The following is a 20,826-nucleotide window of genomic DNA, read 5'->3' as shown; positions in this document are numbered from 1 at the left end:
TTCTTTGCTGTTTTTCTTTTTCTTTTTCTTTTTGAGTGGTCTCTAATTTTTTTTTTTTAAGATTTTATTTATTTGAAAGAGATCACAAGTAGGCAGAGAGGCAGGCAGAGAGGGGGGGGGGGAAGCAGGCTTCCTGCTGGGCACAGACACCCTCTCCCCCAATGTGGGGCTCCATTCCAGGACCCTGAGATCTTGATCTGAGCCGAAGGCAGAGGCTTAACCCACTGAGCCACCCAGGCACCCCTCTTTCAGTTTTGTTTTGCCCTCCCTCCTTGTCACTGCTTTCTGATTTTATCTGTTCTTGAATTTCATATACATGGAATATATACTCTTTATCTGGCTTCTTGTCTTTAACATATTTTTGAGATTGATTTTGTTTTGTATATCTTTTTGTTAAGGAAATAGAGCAATTGTATGCCCTTTTAAATAAAATGCCATTTAAACCATCCCTAGACTACAGTTTAAGTATTCAATTTACCTCAGGTCCAAGTTGTCACTCCCTAAGACATGGTTTCCTATGAAGTAGCCATTTTAAGTGAGTCTTCTTTTTTATATCTACATGGATGATTTCTGGAGGGAACACTCAGGAGGAACATATACCAAGAACACATAAGAAAAAAAATACATGTACACACACATTTAAGGGTTTCACTTAATAAAAGTAGTATTGCTTAATAAAACCCTGAGATTTATTTGTCCCTCTCTCTCTTTTTTAAAATTAAATTAAATTAAATTTTTTTGTTTTTTCTTTCTTTTTTTAAAAAATTATTTTTATTAACATATAATGTATTATTTGCTCTAGGGGTACAGGTCTGCGAATCATCAAGCTTACACATTTCACAACACTCACCATAGGACATAGCCTCTGCAATGACCTTTTTTTTTTTTTTTTAAAGTTTTTAGACTTTTTAATTTTAATTTTAATTTTTTTAAAGATTTTATTTATTTATTTGACAGAGATCACAAGTAGGCAGAGAGAGAGGAAGGGAAGCAGGCTCCCTGCTGAGCAGAGATTCCGATGATGCTTCGGGGCTCCATCCCAGGATCCTGGGATCATAACCTGAGCAGAAGGCAGGGGCTTTAACCCACTGAGCCATCCAGGTGTGCCAAGATTTTTATTTTTGAGCAATCTCTACACCCAGTGTAGGGCTTGAACTCACAGTCCCTGAGATCAAGGCTTGCATGCTTTACGGTCTGAGCCAGCCAGGTGTCATTTGCTACTTAAAAGCACTAAAGGGCGCCTGGGTGGCTCAGTGGGTTAAGCCGCTGCCTTCGGCTCAGGTCATGATCTCAGGGTCCTGGGATCGAGTCCCGCATCGGGCTCTCTGCTCAGCAGGGAGCCTGTTTCCTCCTCTCTCTCTCTCTGCCTGCCTCTCTGCCTACTTGTGATCTCTCTCTGTCAAGTAAATAAATAAAATCTTAAAAAAAAAAAAAAAGCACCAAAACATTCCTTGGAAGTTTTATCTTGTGGCAGAAAAACCTCAAGTGAGTTACTAAACAAAAAAGGTTATTTTCAGAATAAAAATGATCTTCAATGATGGATTAAAATACATTTTAAAATGAGACAACTTGAAAATAGACATCCTCATTAAGTAATAAATTCAAATCATTAGTGTAGATAGCAGATAACTTACTAGGTCGCAGAGTATTCCATTTTATGAATCCCACGCTTTGTTTTTCTGTTGTCCTTTTGATAGTCATTTGTGTTATTTCCAGTTTTTGCCTGTTAGTAATAAGGCTGCTATTAACATTCTTGTACAGGTCTTTTTGTGAACATATGTTTCATTTCTTTTGGTCGGATTACCTAAGAGTGGAATTGTTACATCACAGGGTAGATTTATGTTTAACTGTAAGAAATTGCCAAATGATTATCCACTAGCAGTGTATGAGGTCTGGTTGCTGCCTATCATTGCCACAACCTGAGTTGTTAATTTCTTTCTTTCTTTTTTTTTTTTTTTAAAGATTTTATTTATTTATTTGTCAAAGTGAGCACAGGCAGACAGAATGGCAGGCAGAGGCAGATGGAGAAGCAGGCTCCCGCTGAGCAAGGAGCCCGATGTGGGACTCGATCCCAGGACGCTGGGATCATGACCTGAGCCGAAGGCAGCCCCTTAACCAACTGAGCCACCCAGGCGTCCCAGAGTTGTTAATCTTTGATTTTTTTTCTCTTTTTTTTTTTGCCAGTCTAGTGGGTATAGAATGATGTCTTAGGGGCATCTGGGTGGCTCAATGGCTTAAAGCCTCTGCCTTCGGCTCGGGTCATGTTACCAGGGTCTTGGGATCGAGCCCTGAATCAGGCTCTCTGCTCGGCAGGGCGCCTGCTTCGCTTCCTCTCTCTCTGCCTGCCTCTCTGCCTACTTGTGACCTCTGTATATGAAATAAATAAATAAAATCTTAAAAAAAATATATAATGATGTCTTAGAATGTTTTTTATTTGCATTTTTCAGATAACTAAAGATGGTCAACATTTATTCTTTTTTTTTGATTAAAATCTTTATAAGAGCAGATTTGCAGATTAATAGTAAATATATTAATAAAAGGTTCAGTATATTTTATTACTATATATGGATCTAGACTTATTAATCTGGTCTGTAAGGTCAGAGTTTAATTTTTTTTTTCTAAAGATTTTATTTATTTATTTGACAGAGAAAGAGCACAAGCAGGGAGAGCAGGAGAGGGAAAAAAGCAGGCTTCCCACTGAGCAGGGAGCTGGATGTAGGGCTCCATCCCAGGACTCTGGGATCATGACCTGAGCTTAAGGCAGACACTTAATGACTGAGCCACCCAGGCACCCTTAACTTGTAATTAAAAATAAAATGAAAAATATTTATTTCGGGCGCTTGGGTGGCTCAGTGGGTTAAGCCGCTGCCTTCTGCTCAGTTCATGATCCCGGGGTCCTGGGATCGAGTCCCGCATCGGGCTCTCTGCTCAGCAGGGAGCCTGCTTCCCTCTTTCTCTGTGCCTACCTCTCTGTCTACTTGTGATCTCCCTTGTGTCAAATAAATAAATAAAATCTTTAAAAAAAAATTTATTTCAAGTGTAAGATTTTCTAGAAGTTCCGTATTATAGTGATAATTCATAGATTTCTTGGAGACAAATAAACTTTTGCTGTTGATTAATACTTGTGAGAATTTTGTTTGATAAGTAAATGATTTAAAAGGAATACTTGAGGCTGTGTTTTGTAGAGCTGTTGTATGAATCTGGTAAATTGAATAATTGATTCAGGAACATTAAAATTGCATGATCTGGCTAGGACACTAGCTTGTATTTGAGCCACTTGAGAGAACTGATAGTCTATTAATGGGATTCGGTGGTAGTAGTAACACTAGCCGCAGCTGATGCTGTATTCCAGGCATCGTTCTAAGTGCTTTACAGGCAACTCATTTAATTCTCACAATAACTCCTGTGAGGGTAGGTATTATGATCTTTATTATTATTATTAAATATTTTATTTATTGAGAGAGAGTGTGCATGTGTGTGTGAGCTCAAGTTGGCAGGGAGGGGCAGTGGGAGAGGAAGGAGCAGGTGCTCCATCCCAGGACCCCAGGATCATGACGCCAGCCCAAGGCATTAACTCACTGAGCTATCCAGGTACCCCTGTCATTATTATCCTTATTTTCCAGTTGAGAAATTTTAGGTAAGAGATTAAGCATTTACCCAAAATCATAGAGCAAATGGTGGACTCAAACATAAATAGTCTGGCTCCCGAGGTCAGTTCTTACCATTCAGTGCTTAAGTGATTAAATACAGTCAATTTTATGTTCTTTATAGAGCATATCCTTCTGTGGTACTGGTGGTCATAGTGTAAATTGGGATTTCAATTTTGCAGATAGGTTCACGTTTTCAAATAGGTTCTCTACAAGTCTCCTTCACTTCACTATCAGTACTCCTGCATGTATCCCAGGGGGGTAATTTATGGAAGGAAAGTTTCATCTGAATTAACAGATGGTGAACAACCCTAGTAACCTGAGATTGAGTGCTTTTCTAGAGATGTCATGTCTGTCTATACCTTAATTGAGCCTTTGGAATTGGAGCAACTACTTTCAGACAGTCTTCAGCCTTGTTTGTTTAACTGGTCTCTGTGAAAATCTCTAAATGTAAATGTTTAACATCCTCTGGAAACAAACTGAGTGAGATATGAGGTTGATGGAGCTTGTGCCTGAGAAATTTTGGCCGAATAACAGCGCTCCCTAAATATATGATATTCATAGATATTTTTGATGTGCTGACACAAGAATCACAGTTCCTAAAATTCTTTTCTTCCTGAATCTCCTGCATACTGAAACCATGAAATTCCTTGTCTTTAGTTTGGATTTAGATAAGATTAATCTTTGAGGGTAGGGCTGGGTTTTTTTTTTTTTTTAAGATTTTATTTTTAAGTAATTTCCGAATCCAGTGTGGGACGCACTTAACGACTCCGGGAGATCAAGAGTTGCAGGCTCTACTGACTGATCCAGCCAGATGCCCATAGATTTTTTTGGTCAATTTCTTTTGAAAGAAGGTTTGAGGATGGAAGGAAGTGAAAGTATATATTGGCTTTTTATTTTGCCACTCCATTTTTGTCTTCTTCCACTTCTGACTTGGCATTGTTGATATTGTGGGTAACTTAAAGAAATTGGGGTAGATGGGAAGCATTTAGTGTGTATTGAATAAGAGAATGTAAATTTTTAAAGATTTTTTTTTTTTAAGATTTTATTTATTTATTTGACAGAGAGAGATCACAAGTAGGCAGAGAGGCAGGCAAAGAGAGAGAGAGGAGGAAGCAGGCTCCCCGCGGAGCAGAGAGCCCCATGCGGGACTCGATCCCAGGACGCTGAGATCATTACCTGAGCCGAAGGCAGTGGCTTAACCCAATGAGCCACCCAGGCGCCCCTTAAAGATTTTTTTTAAGATTTACTTATTTCACAGAGATAGAGAGGCAGGCAGAGAGAGAGGGAAGCAGGCTCCCTGCTGAGCAGAGAGCCCTATGTGGGGCTCGATCCCAGGACCCTGGGATCATGACCCGAGCTGAAGGCAGAGGCTTTAACCCACTGAGCCACCCAGGCGCCCGAGAATGTATTTTTAGAAAAATTTTTAAAAAGTTTATTTAAGTAATCTCTGAACCCAAAATGGGGCTTGAATTCATGAGCCTGAGATCAAGAGCCACGTGCTTTTCTGACCGAGTCAGCCAGGTATCCCAAGAATGTAAATTCTTTTTTTTTTTAAGATGTTAAAAAAAAAAATATTTGACAGTGAGCTCCAGCAGGGAGGAAAGGGAGAAGCAGGCTCCCCGCTGACTTGGGGCTCAATATTATGACCTGAACCAAAGGCAGACGCTTAACCAACTGAGCCACCCAGGCATCCCTGGAAATTCTTGAATGAAGAAATCATGTGATATGAATTTAATTCCTGAGTGACCATACTCTGTGATTTGGCTAAATGTTTTAACTTCTCTGGGTTTTTGTTTTTCTTTTATGAGGTGATGGTTTGGACTTGATCTTTTTTTTTTTTTTTTTTTAAAGATTTTATTTATTTATTTGACAGACAGATCACAAGTAGGCAGAGGCAGGCAGAGAGAGAGGAAGGAAAGCAGGCTCCCTGCTGAGCAGAGAGCCCTGATGCTGGCCTCGATCCCAGGACCCTGGGATCACGATCTTAGCCGAAGGCAGAGGCTTTAATGCACTGAGCCATCCAGGTGCCCTTGGACTTGATGATCTTAAAAGGATTCGATACTGGAATACTCAAATTATTCTGAAATTATAGTGAATAATATGAATTTTTAAAAATCAGCTTTTTAAATATCAAAAACAAATGTGCCAATGCTGTTTATAGAGCAGTATCTGGCACTGATTTTCAGTGAAGATCTTTTTTTGGGGACTTTTATTTTATTTTATTTTTTCAGTGTTCTAAAATTCATTGTATATGCACCACACCCAGTGCTTCATGTAATATGTGTTCTTCTTAATACCCACCACCAGGCTCACCCAACCGCCTACTCCCCCCCCCCCTTCGAAAACCCTCAGTTTGTTTCTCAGAGTCCATTCAGTGAAGATTTCTTTCTTTCTTTCTTTCTTTTTTTTTTAAGATTTTATTCATTTGACAGGCAGAGATCACAAGTAGGCGGGGAGGCAGGCAGAGTGAGAGGAGGAAGCAGGCTCCCTGCTGAGCAGAGAGCCCCATGTGGGGCTCAATCCCAGGACTCTGGGATCATGACTTGAGCCCATGGCAGAGGCTTTAACCCACTGAGCTACCCAGGCGCCCCGTTCAGTGAAGATCTTAAGTCATATGTCATATTTCTGTTTGCATGTGGGCCTGTTTTTATGATGTTTGCCTGTCTCAGAGCTAGTATTACACTCTCTTTATTTACAATAGCTTTGTAAAAAATTCAGATATCTGGTATGGTGAAGACTCATACACCCACTTCATTATTCTTTAAAATTATCTTGGTTATACTTCTAAATCTCTATTAACCTTTAAAGTACTGTAATTTTGGGGCACCTGGGTAGCTCAGCCATGAAGCATCTGCCTTCGGCTCAGGTCATGATCCCAGGGTCCTGGGATTGAGTCCCACATCCCACTCCCTGCTTGGCAGGAAGCCCGCTTCTCCCTCTCCCACTCCCCGTGGTTGTGTTCTCTTGCTGTCTCTCCCTGTGTCAAATGAATAAATAAAATCTTTAAAAAATAAAATAAAATTCTGTGATTTTTGTATATTCTGCTTAGACTTTCTGGGTATTTATTGGTAGTCGCTATATTCTTATTGAATGAATGTAGTGGACAACAGCCATTCACCCTCTAAAGGCTTATGAATGATAGTGTTGAAAGTTAATATCGGTAAAATTATGAGTTTTGAGAATATTGCTAAAAAATAAAAAACCTTCCTTTTTCTTTTGGAAGTATTTTATTAAATTACTTTCAAAATTGGGCTGGGTGTAATATTAAATGTCTTGAAAGGTCCCACCCCTGGCCTCTCTGCCTGCCACCTTTTTCCATCATATTCCCTTTGGACTAAAATTTTGGGAAGTGTAAATAGGATTTTTGAAATTTTGAAAAATTGTTTAGACAGTTAGTTTAAAACCACCTTAAAAGTCATGATAAATTACACATGAAATTGATGAAACATGCTTTTAATGAACACTTTTACTTTAAAACTAGTTTTTTACTTTAAAACTAGTTCCATCGGGCACCTGGGTGGCTCAGTGGGCTAAAGCCTCTGCCTTGGGCTCAGGTCATGATTCCAGGGTCCTGGGATCAAGGCCAGCATCAGGGCTCTCTGCTCAGCAGGGAGTCTGCTTCCCTTCCTCTCTCTCTGCCTGCCTCTCTGCCTATTTGTGATCTCTGTCTGTCAAATAAATAAATAAAAAATCTTAAAAAAATAAATGAATAAAAATAAAACTAGTTCCATCATTTAAACTTCAGACCTGGAAAGGACATTAGATTTTGTTTACTTGAAAATACTTCATATTTTCATTCTGTAGTGGGTAAGGTTGAGTTCTATAGCACACTCACTGAAATTTTTTTTCTGTTTCCTAACTGAGATCATCAAACATGATTTCAGTGGAACTCTACGGTTTCTCTGTGCTATAGCTGCTTTGGTTTTTCATCTCTTCTTATAAGCCCTTTATTTATTTATTTTTAAAGATTTTGTTTATTTATTTGTCAGAGGAAGGGCACAAGCAGGGGGAGCAGCAGGCAGAGGGAGAAGCAGATTCTCCGCTGAGCAAGGAGCCAGACGTGGGACTTAGTCCCAGGACCCTGAGATCATGACCTGAACTGAAGGTTGATACTTAACCAGCTGATGACAGGCATCCCTGTCCTTTACTTTTTGCCGCCCCCCCTTTTTTTAAATTTTATTTATTTATTTGACAGAGAGAGATTACAAGTAGGCAGAGAGGTAGGCAGAGAGAGAGGAGGAAACAGGCTCCCTGCCAAGCAGAGAGCCCGATATGGGGCTCGATCCCAGGACACTGAGATCATGACCTGAGCCGAAGGCAGAGGCTTTAACCCACTGAGCCACCCAGGCACCTCCTTTTTGTTTTTTTATTAAGGCTCTTTGGTCTGACCTGAATGCTTTTTTCCACCCTATTACCCTTCTAAGCAATAATAGAACCATCTTCTTTTTTTTTATTTGTACATTTTTAAATTATTTTTATTAACTATAATGTATTATTTGCCCCAGGGATACAGATCTGGGAATCATCAGGCTTACACATTTCACAGCACTCACCACAGCACATACCCTCCCCAATGTCCATAATCCCACCACCCTCTCCCTACCCCAGCCCTAGTAACCCTCAGTTTAGAACCATCTTCTTATATGAGTGCTTTCTTCCACTTTTTCTACGTATTATGTCTTTCTCTTTTGATCCCGTAGCACTTTGTAGCAATATTATATGGCATATTATTTGCTCTGCATTTATAGTTACATCCATTTACCTCCCTAAGGAGATTATGCACCTACTGGGAATAGGATCCTTGTCACTTTGACTTATCCTTTGTAACTCCCACAGTTGTCTATCTCAGTTCCTTGCATGTAGTTGGTCCTCAGTGGTGTTGGAATTGAATTAATTTAATTATCTCTGCCCTCAGTGAAGTTTATAGTGTAGGGAAAGGAGATGCACAATATGAAGATAAATAAGTAGAAAGGAAAATTGCCATTTGAGACTATGCAGTGAAAATAATGAATAGTATGCCATAATAGGAGAATAAGGGGAACCAGTTTTGTTCTTGTTGGCAAAGTCCACATTTAAGATTGACATTTGAATTAGTATGAAGAATTAGAAGGAACCACAGTGCACAGAGCTGGAGGTATTTTGTTCTTGTGGGAAGAGTAAAGAAAGAGCTTGAATTTTGAGGTTCTGAAGTAAGGCTATAGCTTAGTGAGTATGAGGGAAAGTACCTTTTAGGATGAGCTTAGATAGGTATAAAGAGGTCAGTCATGAAGTGCCTTGTAGGTTGCTATAGATTTGGATTTTGTTCTAAATGGGGTTCCATTGAAGGATTTTTTTTTTTAAGGTTTATTTGTTTATTTATTTGACAGAAATAGAGAGCACAAGTAGGCAGAGCAGCAGACAGAGGGAGAGGGAGAAGCAGGCTCTCCACTGAGCAGGGAGCCAGGACCCTGGGCTCATTACCTGAGCGGAAGGCAGCCACTTAACTGACTGAGCTACCCAGATGCCCTGCCACTGAAGGATTTTAAGCAGAAGATAAGATAAATATGGTAATACATTTTAAAAAGTCTTACTTATTTTAGAGAAAGAGAGAGCTGAGTGAGCTGGGGATGGGCAGAGGCAGCAGAGTCTCTGCTGAGTGGGGAGCCCGATTCAGGTCTCAATCTCAAGACCCTGGAATCATGACCTGAGCTGAAATCAAGAGTGAGAGCATGATACACATTTTCTTTTAAAGATTTTATTTATTTATTTGACAGAGAGAGATCACAATTAGGCAGAGAGGCAGGCAGAGAGAGAGAGGAGGAAGCAGGCTCCCTGCTGAGCAGAGAGCCCGATGTGGGGCTTGATCCCAGGACCCTGAGATCATGACCTGCGCCGAAGACAGAGGCTTTAACCCACTGAGCCACCCAGGTGCCCCAGCCATGATAATCTTTTAAAAATGTGTATCATGAGGCGCCTGGGTGGCTGTGGGTTAAGCCACTGCCTTCGGCTCAGGTCATGATCTCAGGATCCTGGGATCGAGTCCCACATCGGGCTCTCTGCTCAGCAGGGAGCCTGCTTTCTCTCTCTCTCTCTGCCTCCCTCTTTGCCTACTTGTGATCTCTGTCTGTCAAATAAATCTTAAAAAAAAATTAAAAAAAAAGATTATCATGGCTATTATCTGATCGTTAGGTTTTAGGGAGAAGCAGAAGAGAAAGCAGGAAGAGCAATTTAGAAGAATGTTGGAAGTAGAGACAGAAGTGGATGAATTCAGATATATTTTGGTGATAGAATTTTCAAGATTTACTGATGGATTAGATGTGAAAGAGAAAAAGAAATCAAAGGAATCAAAACTTATTACCAAGTTTCTGGCTTGGTATTAAGATATAAGAGGACTAGGAAAAGAACTTGTTAAGAGGATAAGAATCATTGTTTGGGATCTGTGAATTTCCAAGTGACATCTAAATGATAGTGTTGGGATACGGGGAGGTTGGAGCTTAAGGAGAGGCGATGCTGGAAATTGTCATTATATAGATGGTATTGAGAGACATGAGGAAAGGGTAAGATAGGCTGTCTGGTACTGAGCTCAGAGGAACTCCAAATATTCCTTCTAGTGAGGAGGGGGATGGAGTTTATATTGAGAGAAACCAGGATTTGTCATGTCATGGAAGCCCAAAAGAGAGAGAGAGAAACAGTGCCAGTGTGATTTATCAAAATGGAAATTATTGATGATAATGTGTTGGTCATCTCTGTATGTTTCTCCGGATCTATTTTTGCCCTTTTCTTCTCTGCTTTGTGCTTCAGAAGATTGACCTCTATGGTTTATATTACCCAGGCTTCTTTTCCTTCTGGATTCGTGTTGTGTACATCCAGTGGAGATAAAATTGGCAGGAGATTGGACAGTGGAAGGAAAAAGAGATTAGGGTATTTATTCCCTTTCCTCTTCCCTATGTGGCTCCAGTTTAGGTAAAAACTGCATACCTTTACCTGTAGCTGCAGGGTACCTTTTCCACCACCATAGGTTTTTCTGGTTTTGATAACTTCAGGCTTCAGAGAGGTGAAACTTGTACGCCTTGTACCTTCTAGTAGTTTAGAGAAGGTAATAGCTTCTTTTTCTTTTTTTTTTTTCTTGATTGCTCTCTCTATATATGTTACTTTAATCTGACCACACTTTTGTAAATAGTCTGTCCATTAAACTCTTTTTTTTTTTTTAAGATTTTATTTATTTATTTGACAGAGATCACAAGTAGGCAGAGAGGCAGACAGAGAGGCAGGCAGAGAGAGAGAGGAGGAAGCAGGCTCCCCGCTGAGCAGAAAGCCCGATGCGGGGCTCAATCCCAGGACCCTGAGATCATGACCTGAGCCGAAGGCAGAGGTCTAAGCCACTGAGCCACCCAGGTGCCCCTCATTAAACTCTTTTCATTTATTCCTTTAAGTGTGCTGTCTGTTCAAGGGGCAGTTTCAATGAACTTGTGGAGGTAGACCAGTTTGGAACAGGTTGAATAGTAAATGGAAAGTTGAGAATTAGAGACTGTGAGAACTGATAATTTTTGAGGAATGAGGCTCTAAAGAGTTACAAATGGGGGAGGAGGTGGAACATAGCTGTGTAGGGAATAATGGGATACTCTACAAAACATGTAAATATGGGAGGTAATGGTACATGTTTACATGATAATGAGAATGATCTTGTAGAGGAGGAAAGATTGATGATCTATGAGAGAGTAAATTATGGAAGGAAAGAAACCTTTAAGTGAAAGAGAGAATACAAAGAGCAGACTTCAGTGGTACAATTTAATAGGAATCATGGGTGCATGGGTGGTTCAGTCAGTTAAGCATCCGACTCTTGGTTTTGGCTCAGGTCATGATTTCAGGGTCTTGGGATCGAGTCCCATTTTGGGCTCTGAGCTCAGTGTGGAGTCTGCTTGGGATTCTGCTTCTCTCACTCTGCCCCCTCCCTGCTCTCACTCGCGCGATTGCTCTCACTCTCTCTATCAAAATTAAAAAAAAAAATCTTAAAAAAATAATAATCAGGGGCGCCTGGGTGGCTCAGTGGGTTAAGCCGCTGCCTTCGGCTCAGGTCATGATCTCAGGGTCCTGGGATCGAGTCCTGCATCGGGCTCTCTGCTCAGCAGGGAGCCTGCTTCCCTTCCTCTCTCTCTGCCTGCCTCTCTGCCTACTTGTGATCTCTCTCTGTCAAATAAATAAATAAAATCTTAAAAAAAAATAATCAGAGATGCTTGTTCATTTTAAAGCAGTGGAGAAGAAGATGACAGGTTCAGTTTGGGGGGGATGTTACAGATTTGGTTGTAGAAAAAATAGGGAGCATTCATTGATGGCTTCTGTTTTCTTAATGAAGGTATTGTAAATTAAGTAGTGGGAGAAATGGAGAGGTGGGTGAAATGTTTAAGGATTGAGGAAAAGTTACAAAACAGCACAACAGGGAGCTTTTAGAGTAATATTGTTGTGGCTGAGGTTGTTAGTTGTGAATTTATGACAATAATCAGTCTGACTGGTTATGTGATTTTCTTTAGTATTCTGTTGTTCTGTCCTGGTCATGGAGAAGATTAACTGGAGTTTTGCTAGGAGAGTGTGAAGGAGAGGGACATGGGCAACAGTAAATAATAGTGCAAGGAGTAATTGATTTTATTGATGAACTGTGAAATCTGTACTGAATAAAAAAGACAAGTGAAACTAGGGGAATGATAGGAAGAAAGTGGAGGGTTTCGTAAGTAGGGAGTTTCATTAAGAACCAAAAATTATTTCTGAGTGACAGTTGAACAAGTGAGTTGGAAAGATCAAATCTTTTATTAAATGTCTTCTTTTTCATTTATGTCCCAAATAACCAGAATTTGTATAGACTTAGCCACTTGGCATCTCCCATTCTATTTTTTTTTTCCAAAGATTTTATTTATTTAAAGGAGAAAGAGCACGAGTGAGAGAGAATGAGAGCACAAGCAGGGAAACAGCAGAGGGAGAGAGGGGAGCAGGCTCTCTGCTGAGCAGGGAGCCCCCAACACAGGGCTCCATCCCAGGACCCTGGGATCATGACCTGAGCCTAAGGCAGACACTTAACTGGCTGAGCCACTCAGGTGCCCCGTAGAATCTCCCATTCTGAATAGACAGTCTTTAAATTTTAAATTGCCCCCCCCCCGCCTTTTTTAGGACTACTTGAGAGAGAGCAGGTACATACTTGTGTCCCCTGGGTAAAGGGGCAGAGGAAGAGGGAGGGAAGGAGATTCCTACTGAGTGCGAAGTCCCACCGGGGCTCAGTCTCAGGACCCTGAGATCCTGGCCTGAGCTGAAACCGAGAGTCAGCCACTCAGCTCAAAATCCACATTTTAGCCAAATCGATTTAAACACACAGTCTCTGACCTTTAGAGCTTATGAGTATGATTTAAAACAAGGCATTTTAAAGTCTATTAAAAAATCTTTTTCTATTTGATAAATGTGAGTATTTTGTTAACTTTCTATATATGGGACACAGGAAAATAATTTTGTCTGAAAAATACCTGGTTCTATTTAGGATCTTTTATGAAATTGGTGACATAAGATCTAAACTTACTTTTCCTTAAAACCATTAAAAAACTCTTATTCATTATTGGTACAGTCTTTTGGAAAACAGTTTGGCAGGTTCTCACATACAGTTACACACACACTTACTGTATCTAATAGATTTAATAGGTATTTACTCAAGTGAAACGAAAACTTCATCTGTGCTAATGCCCCAAACTGGAGACAGATTCACATTTATGGCAGCTGTGAACCCCATACAGTGGACTACCATGCTGCATGCAGCAGCGTGGGCAGATAGTGATGCATTATGCTAAGTGAAAGAAGCCAGACTCAGACCACATACTGCGTGATTCCATTTTTACACTCTTTTGGAATAAATGAAACTAAAAGGACAGACAACCGACCAGTGGTTGGCAGGAAGGGGGGCATGAGAGAATTTTGGGGGGTATTCTATATTGCCTGTATCTGCTGTATATCTTCATTGTGGTGACTCTATGTATTTTTCAAACTCAGAAATGTACACTTAAAAGTGAATTTCAGGGATGCCTGGATGGCATAGTCAGTTGGGCGTCTGACTCTTAATTTCGGCTCAGGTCATGATCTCAGGGTCATCAGATTGAATCCTGAGTGGGGCTCTGTGCTTAGCAGCAGTGTCTGCTTGAGTTTCTCCCTCTCTCTCCTTCTGCTCCTCTCCCTCATGTGGGCACATGTGAGTGAGTGAGCTCTCAAATAAGTAAATCTTTAAAGAAAAAGTGAATTTCAGTGTTTCTAAGTTATACCTCAATTAAAGTTCTAGCATATGTTACCATATTAAAAAGTATTTTGGAAAACTGTCTCAAAATGTTTGTTTTTAGATTCTACTTATGTGACTTTTGGGGGAGCAGAGAGTGGTAGACAAGCATCATTAGCATTTATAAAGTTGTTTGAAACTCTAGAAATGTGTAAATGCTGAATTTGTCTATGTGTAGCAAACGCTGCTATCATATGTTTAAAAGAATGTTACAGTGTTAGTATTAGTAGAGAAAAGGAGAGACACTTGGGTGTCTCAGTCGGTTAGGTGTCTGCCTGCTCAGGTTATAATCCCAGGGTCCTGGGATGGAGTTTTATGCATCTGGCTTCTTTCTTGGCAGGGTGCTTGCTTCTCCCTCAGCCGCCACTCCCCCTGCTTCTGTTCTCTCTGTCTCTGACAAATAAATAAATAAAATCTTAAAAGAACCTGAAGTCTCGGTTAGGTTAGCCAAAGTTGCACAGCTAGTTGTTAGCAGGGATAGGTCTAGAATTTAAGTGATGGATTATTAATTTGGTCCTTGTTTTACTAAAACACACTTTTTATTCTGAGTTATTCCTTCTAGAGACTATTTTTAATTCCTATTTGGAACTCTTTAATTGTGTCATCCTAAAGCTGGAAACCACTCCCTTCCTAGTGGTAGGAAAGTCCTGTGTCTGGTTGATAATAGGACCGTGTCTAGTTGATAAATAGGAAGGCTAAATTTGAGAGATCCTGCATCCTTAAAGTTTGCTTAGGCATAATCAACAAATTTAGTTATAAAGACACTTTTCTTTAGGTGTGGGAAACTTGATGCTTAGTTTTGGAATTGTCAAAAGTTACCAGTTAGAAATAGGTTTTTGTAACTTTATTGCATTTAAAAATCAACCTTTTGCTCGGCGCCTGGCTGACTCAGAGGAGTGTGCAACTCTTGATTTTGGGCTTGTGAGTTCAAGCCCCATGTTGGATGTAGAGATTACGAAACAAACAAACAAACACTTAAGAAAAACCCCAGTCTTTTCAGATTATCATGATTCTTGGTTTGTCCGGAAGGTAGGAAAGGTTTAAGAATAATAGTTTTTTTCTGGTTACTTTAAGGAATGAGGATTTATCTTATAAATACCAGGGGTGTGAGGAAGCACCAGAAAGGCTTAATAGTTACACATTTAGGAAATGGAGACTGGAGTGTCATTCAGATACAATAGCAGATTTAGTTGTCTTCTACAGATTTTTTTATGGAAAGTACAATTTTATTTTCTGTTTTTTATTTTTCTATTTTTTCTTTAAGTTTTTGTTATTGAAGTATAGTTGACATACAATGTTATATGAGTTTCAGGTGCACAGTGCAGTGATTCAACAATTCTAGACATTATGCAGTGCTTGTCATTTAAGTGTAGTCACTGTCTGTGGCCATGCAAGTTTGTTATTAACTATATTCCCTATGCTGTACTTTTCATCTCTGTGACTTCTATTTTATAACTGGAAGTTTGTGCCTCTTAATCCCCTTCACTTATTTGCCTACCCCCCCCCCCTTTCCTGGCAACCGCTAATTCATTCTCTGTATTTATAAGCCTGTTTCTGTTTTGTTTTGTTTTTTAGATGCCACATATAAGTGAAATCATGTGGCAACTCTCTTTTAATGTCTGATTTATTTCACTTAGCATAATACCTTCTGGGTCTATCCATGTTGTTGCAAATGCAAAACCTCATTCTTTTTTATGGCTGAGTAATATTCATGTGTGTGTACACCACCATCTTCTTTATCCATTCATCTTTTGATGGACACTGAGGTTGTTTCTGTGTCTTGGCTATTGTAAATAATGCCACGTTGAACACAGGGGTATGTATGCGTGTGTGTGTGTGTGTTTTATATATATATATGTATATATATATATATATATATTTTTTTTTTTTTAAGATTTTATTTATTGGGGCACCTGGGTGGCTCAGTGGGTTAAAGCCTCTGCTTTCGGATCAGTTAATGGTCCCAGGGTCCTGGGATCGAGCCCGGCATCGGGCTCTCTGCTCAGCAGGGAGCCTGCTACCTGCCTCTCTGCCTGCTTGTGGTCTCTGTATATCAAATAAATAAATAAATAAATAAATAAATAAATAAATAAAATCTTAAAAAGATTTTATTTATTTATATGACAGAGGGAGAGAGGGTGCAAGTAGGCAGAGAAGCAGGCAGAGAGAAAGGGGGAAGCAGGCTCCCCACTGAGCAGAGACCCTGATGTGGGGCTTGATCCCAGGACCTTTCAATTATGACCTGAGCCAAAGGCAGAGGCTTAACCCCCTGAGCCAACCAGGTGCCCCATATCTTTTTTTAAATAGCACTGAGGGGTTTGTTTTTGTTTATGTTTTTGTTTTGGGTGTGTGTGGGGTAAATACCCAGTAGTGGAATTACTGGATCATATAGTATTTCTGTTTTTAATTTTTTGAGAAACCTTCATACTGTTTTTTACAGTGGTTGCACCAACTTACATTCCTATCATCAGTACATGAGGGTTCACTTTTCTCCACATCCTCAATCAACACTTGTTATTTCTTTTCTTTTTGATGATAGCCATTCTGACTAGTGTGAGGTGGTACCTCATTGTGGTTTTGGTTTGTTGGGAAGGTAGGAAAGGTTTAAGAATTAAGAATTAAAAAAGATTTTTTCTGGTTACCTTATGGAATGAGCTGATTACTGATCTGGTGATTAGTAATGTTGAGCATGTTTTCATGTGTCTATTGGCCATTTATATTTCTTCTTTGGAAAAATGTTATTAACCAGAACATTTGGGGTCTTTTTGGTGTTGACTTGTATACATTCTTTATATATTTTGAATATTACCCCCTTTACAGATATATTAAATATTACTGAGACTCAGGAAACTTTCCCTGTCTCTCTATGTTCTCCTCTCTCCTTGTAGTATACGTTTTATCCTTGCCTCTGGACCCTAGTTTTAGAGGCAGGCTTAGAGTTCCTGCCCCTCAGAGATATTGGTGATAGTGTGAATGTTGCAGAACCAGTTTCAGAGCTAACTGGTTATCCTGGTTACTTTCTTGATTTTGAAACTGTGTGTGTGTCTTGCAACCTTTGTGGAAGTTATTTACTATGAACTATAGTCCTAGGTAGAGTTGGCAAGTTGTTTTCTTCAAAGATTTTATTTTATTTTTTAAAAGATTTATTTATTTGAGAGAGAAAGGCAGATAGTGAATGTACGCTGTGGGGAAGGGGCAGAGAGAGCAGGAGAGAGAGTCTCAAGCGGACTTCGAGCTGAGCACAGAGCCTCACACAGGGCTCTGTCTCATGACCCTGAGATCATAACCTGAGCTGAAACCAAGAGTTGGATGCTCGGTCAACTCTGCCACCCAGACATCCCTAAATTTATTTTTAAGTAAGCTCTACAGCCAACTTGGGGCTTGAACTCAGAACCCGGAGATTGAGAGTCACGTGCTCCACTGACTGAGCCAGCCAGATGCCCCAAGTTGTGTTGTTTTCTTTCTTTTTTTTCTTTATTTGACAGATCACAAGCAGGCAGAGAGGCAGGCAGAGAGAGAGGAGGAAGCAGGCTCCCCGCTGAGCAGAGAGTCCGATGTGGGGCTGGATCCCAGGACCCTGGGATCATGACCTGAGCTGAAAGCAGAGGCTTTAACCCACTGAGCCACCCAGGCACCCCCCACCGCCCAGTTGTTTTCTTTATCTGGCATGCTACTCCAGTCCTAGCTCTGAGAAATCCTTTGTCTTACTTGTATGGAAGACTTTTAGTCCCTTTTCCCCAGGGAAGCCAAACTCCCAGGTGGTTATTTTTGGACAAGGACCCTTGTGGGCTTTTGGCTTCATCATTTCTTACCATTTTGCAGTTATGTTCCCTGTCACTTCTCAAGAGATATGTGTATTATTTTTTGAGTTAGTTATACATTATTTATTTATGTATTTGACTCGTTTGCATATTTTTCTTGGATAAACTTACTGTGCCAACTAGAAGCCTTTTGAATCTTTCAGAGTTACAGTTTCTCATCTTTAAAATTGGAATTATAGCCCTTACCTCTTGTATTTTGTGCTGATGAAATGAGGTTATATACACTCTTGTATCTGAATTCTATGAACAGTGCCTAGCATATAGTAAGGGTGTATATATGGCAGCTGTTATGTTTTGTGTGAATCCTATAATCCTATAATTCCTTATTGATTTCTTATTTAGACAGATATATCTTTATCTATATAGATAAAGATATCTGTATATAATATATATAATATGTGATAAACCGGAAACATGTGTCAGTCAATACTTGAAATTTTTGCAAATGTATCGGGATTATGACGCGTTTGGGGGCTTTTGGGTGATATATTTAAATCTAATTTTAATCTGTGTCTTAGCAGCTTTGAATTGGAGGTTTTTCAAGATGAATTGTAATTTTTTTCAATATAATAAAGTGCTAAAGTGTTTAGTTCTTTGTATTTGTGGTAACATTTTAGAAATATTTAGGTGATTGATAATTTTTTTCTTTTTAAGATTTTATTTATTTATTTGAAGATAGAAATCACAAGTAGGCAGAGAGGCAGGCAGAGAGAGATGGAGAAGCAGGCTCCCTACTGAGCAGAGAGCTCGCTGTGGGACTTGATCCCAGGACCCTAGGATCATGACCTGAGACGAAGGTAGAGGCTTTAACCCACTGAGCCACCCAGGTGCCCGGTGATTGTTAATTCTTTTAAGCTCTGTTACATACACTTTCCATTAGCTACTAATGAAAAAGTCAGTGCATTAGATATAGATATCACAGAGATTATGGAAGTTGTAATGGATTGAATTTCAAGCCTGGAGAAGGGAAATAACTGTACATGAAGGAGAAAATAAGGTCTTGTTTCAAGTAAAGATTTTGGCTTAGACATCCATAGTTATGACTGAGTAAAGTTCCTCTTTGGGAAAGAGGAACAAAAAGGAGGGATAAAATACTATAAAACAGGGGTGCCTGACTGACTCAGTCTGTAGAGCATGCAACTCTTGATCTCAAGTTTGTGAGCTCGAGCCCCGCGTTACTTAAAAATAAAAATTAAAAAATTAAAAAAAATACACGAGACTTGCAGCTTATGTGTATAGTTTATAACTGATATGCTTTCATGTTGTAACTCCTAAAGTCTTCACTGCAGTCAAACTTTACCCGTGAATTTAGAAGTGTAAATGGAAAAATTTTTTTTTCTTTTAAAATAGAAATGTCAAATTATTCTTTCTTCTTGAGTTTTGTGTTCAAATTAGTGGAGGGATGAGTCATGTAGATTATTGTCCACTCTTCTTTAGGGAAACCTTGGTATATTATTCTGCCTTTTGGAGATGTGTCTAAGAAGATTGTGCTTGCTGATAAATGATCTTACTTCCTTATTTCTTCAGCTGAAATAATAAGACATACCTACTTCCTTTTCCTCTTACATCAAGCCCTGAGTGTATGCCTTTGCTTTTATTTTTGTCTTGTCTTATAAACTGTTGTGTGGATATGGATGTTTGTAACTATGGAAGTGTATTATCAGTTAAGCGTAGCACAGCACCATTTAGAGTTTTAAAGTTAATCTACATGAATGAGAACTAATTCAATATGCCATCTTTCTCATGTTGTTATTCTCAAATAAACTTCAGAGAACTTTTTCTGAGAGGACTAATCGAGGGACTACGTTAGAGACACTTCGGCTAAACTGAGATTTTATGAAATTCTTTTTTTTTAAAAAAGGATTTTATTTATTTGTTTGACAGAGACATACCGAGAGAGGGAACACAAGCAGGGGGGTGGGAGAGAAGCAGCAGGCTTGCCACTGAGCAGGGAGCTGAATACTGGACTCCATCCCAGGACTCTGGGGTCATGACCTGGGCTAAAGGCAGATGCTTAATGACTGAGCCACCCAGGCACCATTTTTTATGAAGTTCTTAATGGTGATGCATTTCTTTCCAAACAGAAAGGGTTTTGTTTCCTTTTTTTTTTTTTTTTTTTTTAAGATTTATTTATTTATTTATTTGAGAGAGAGAGCGAGCAAGTGTATGGTGTGGGGAGGGGCAGAGGGAGAGGGAGAGAATCCTCCAGTGGACTCCTTGCTGGGTGCAAAGCCAGATATGGGGCTGGATCCCAGGACCCTGAGATCATGACCTAGCTGAAATCAAGTTGGTCACCTAACCTACTGAGTCATCCAGGCACCCCCACACGTAAAGATTTTAAAAAAAGACTGTTAATTTTTTAACTGTCAGAATCTATAGTGAGATTACTGGAATGTTGGATTAAGTAGAAAATTGAATAAAATTATGATCCAGAGTTGGGTTTTTTTTAGAGATTTATTATTTACAGTATTTATTTGACAGGGAGAGAAAGTGAGAGAGGGAACACAAGCAGGGGGGCTGTGAGAGGTAGAAGCAGGATTCCTGCTCAGCAGGGAGCCTGATGCCAGGCTCTGAGGATGCCACTCAGGCACCCTGATCCAGGATCTTTGATATTGGAAAGTAATTAGATACTGTATGTCATAGTAATTGCTAAGATTGTACCTTTATTTTGGGCTGCCTGGCTGGCTCCGTCCGTAGAGCATACAACTCTTGATCTTGGGGTTGTAAATTCAAGGCCCATGTTGGGTACAGAGATTACTTTAAAAAAAAAAATTGTAAAAAAAACTCTCATATTAAGAAATAGCTACTATAGGTATAGTCCGCTGTACTCAGAATAGCTCAAGATGCTTTATGTTGCTCTTTTGCCATTAACACTTCTCTTGTGTTGGCTGAGTTTTTTTGTTTTGTTTTGTTTTTAAGATTTATTTATTTGAGAGGGAGAGAGTGAACAAGAGAGAGAACACAAGCAGGGAGGAGCAGCAGAGGCAGAGGGAGAAGCAGGGAGCCCCGTGTGGGGCTCGATTCCAGGACTTTGGGAGTGTAACCTGACCTGAAGGCAGCCGCTTGACTGACTGAG

At 39.7% G+C, this 20,826-nt stretch overlaps 1 protein-coding gene across 20 annotated transcripts in view; it reads left to right on the top strand.

Moving 5' to 3' along the window:
* The window catches only part of NUMB (NUMB endocytic adaptor protein), a 189,783-nt gene that overhangs the window by 11,751 nt on the left and 157,206 nt on the right, over positions 1 to 20,826 (top strand). For 5 of the 20 annotated variants that reach the window (XM_082733435.1, XM_082733415.1, XM_082733433.1 and 2 more), the window contains exon 1: positions 958 to 1,101. The exons of the other annotated variants lie outside the window; for them this stretch is intronic. The gene's annotated coding sequence lies outside the window, so the exon portion shown is untranslated. Of the gene's footprint in view, positions 1 to 957; positions 1,102 to 20,826 lie in introns of those variants that run through there. 20 annotated transcript variants of the gene reach the window in all.

This window comes from Mustela nivalis, assembly GCF_964662115.1.
Source record: "Mustela nivalis genome assembly, chromosome: 6".
In the NCBI taxonomy this organism is placed as follows: Eukaryota; Metazoa; Chordata; class Mammalia; order Carnivora; family Mustelidae; genus Mustela; species Mustela nivalis.
The sequence above is the reverse complement of the archived record's forward strand: the minus strand, read 5'-3'. Positions and strand labels throughout refer to the sequence as shown.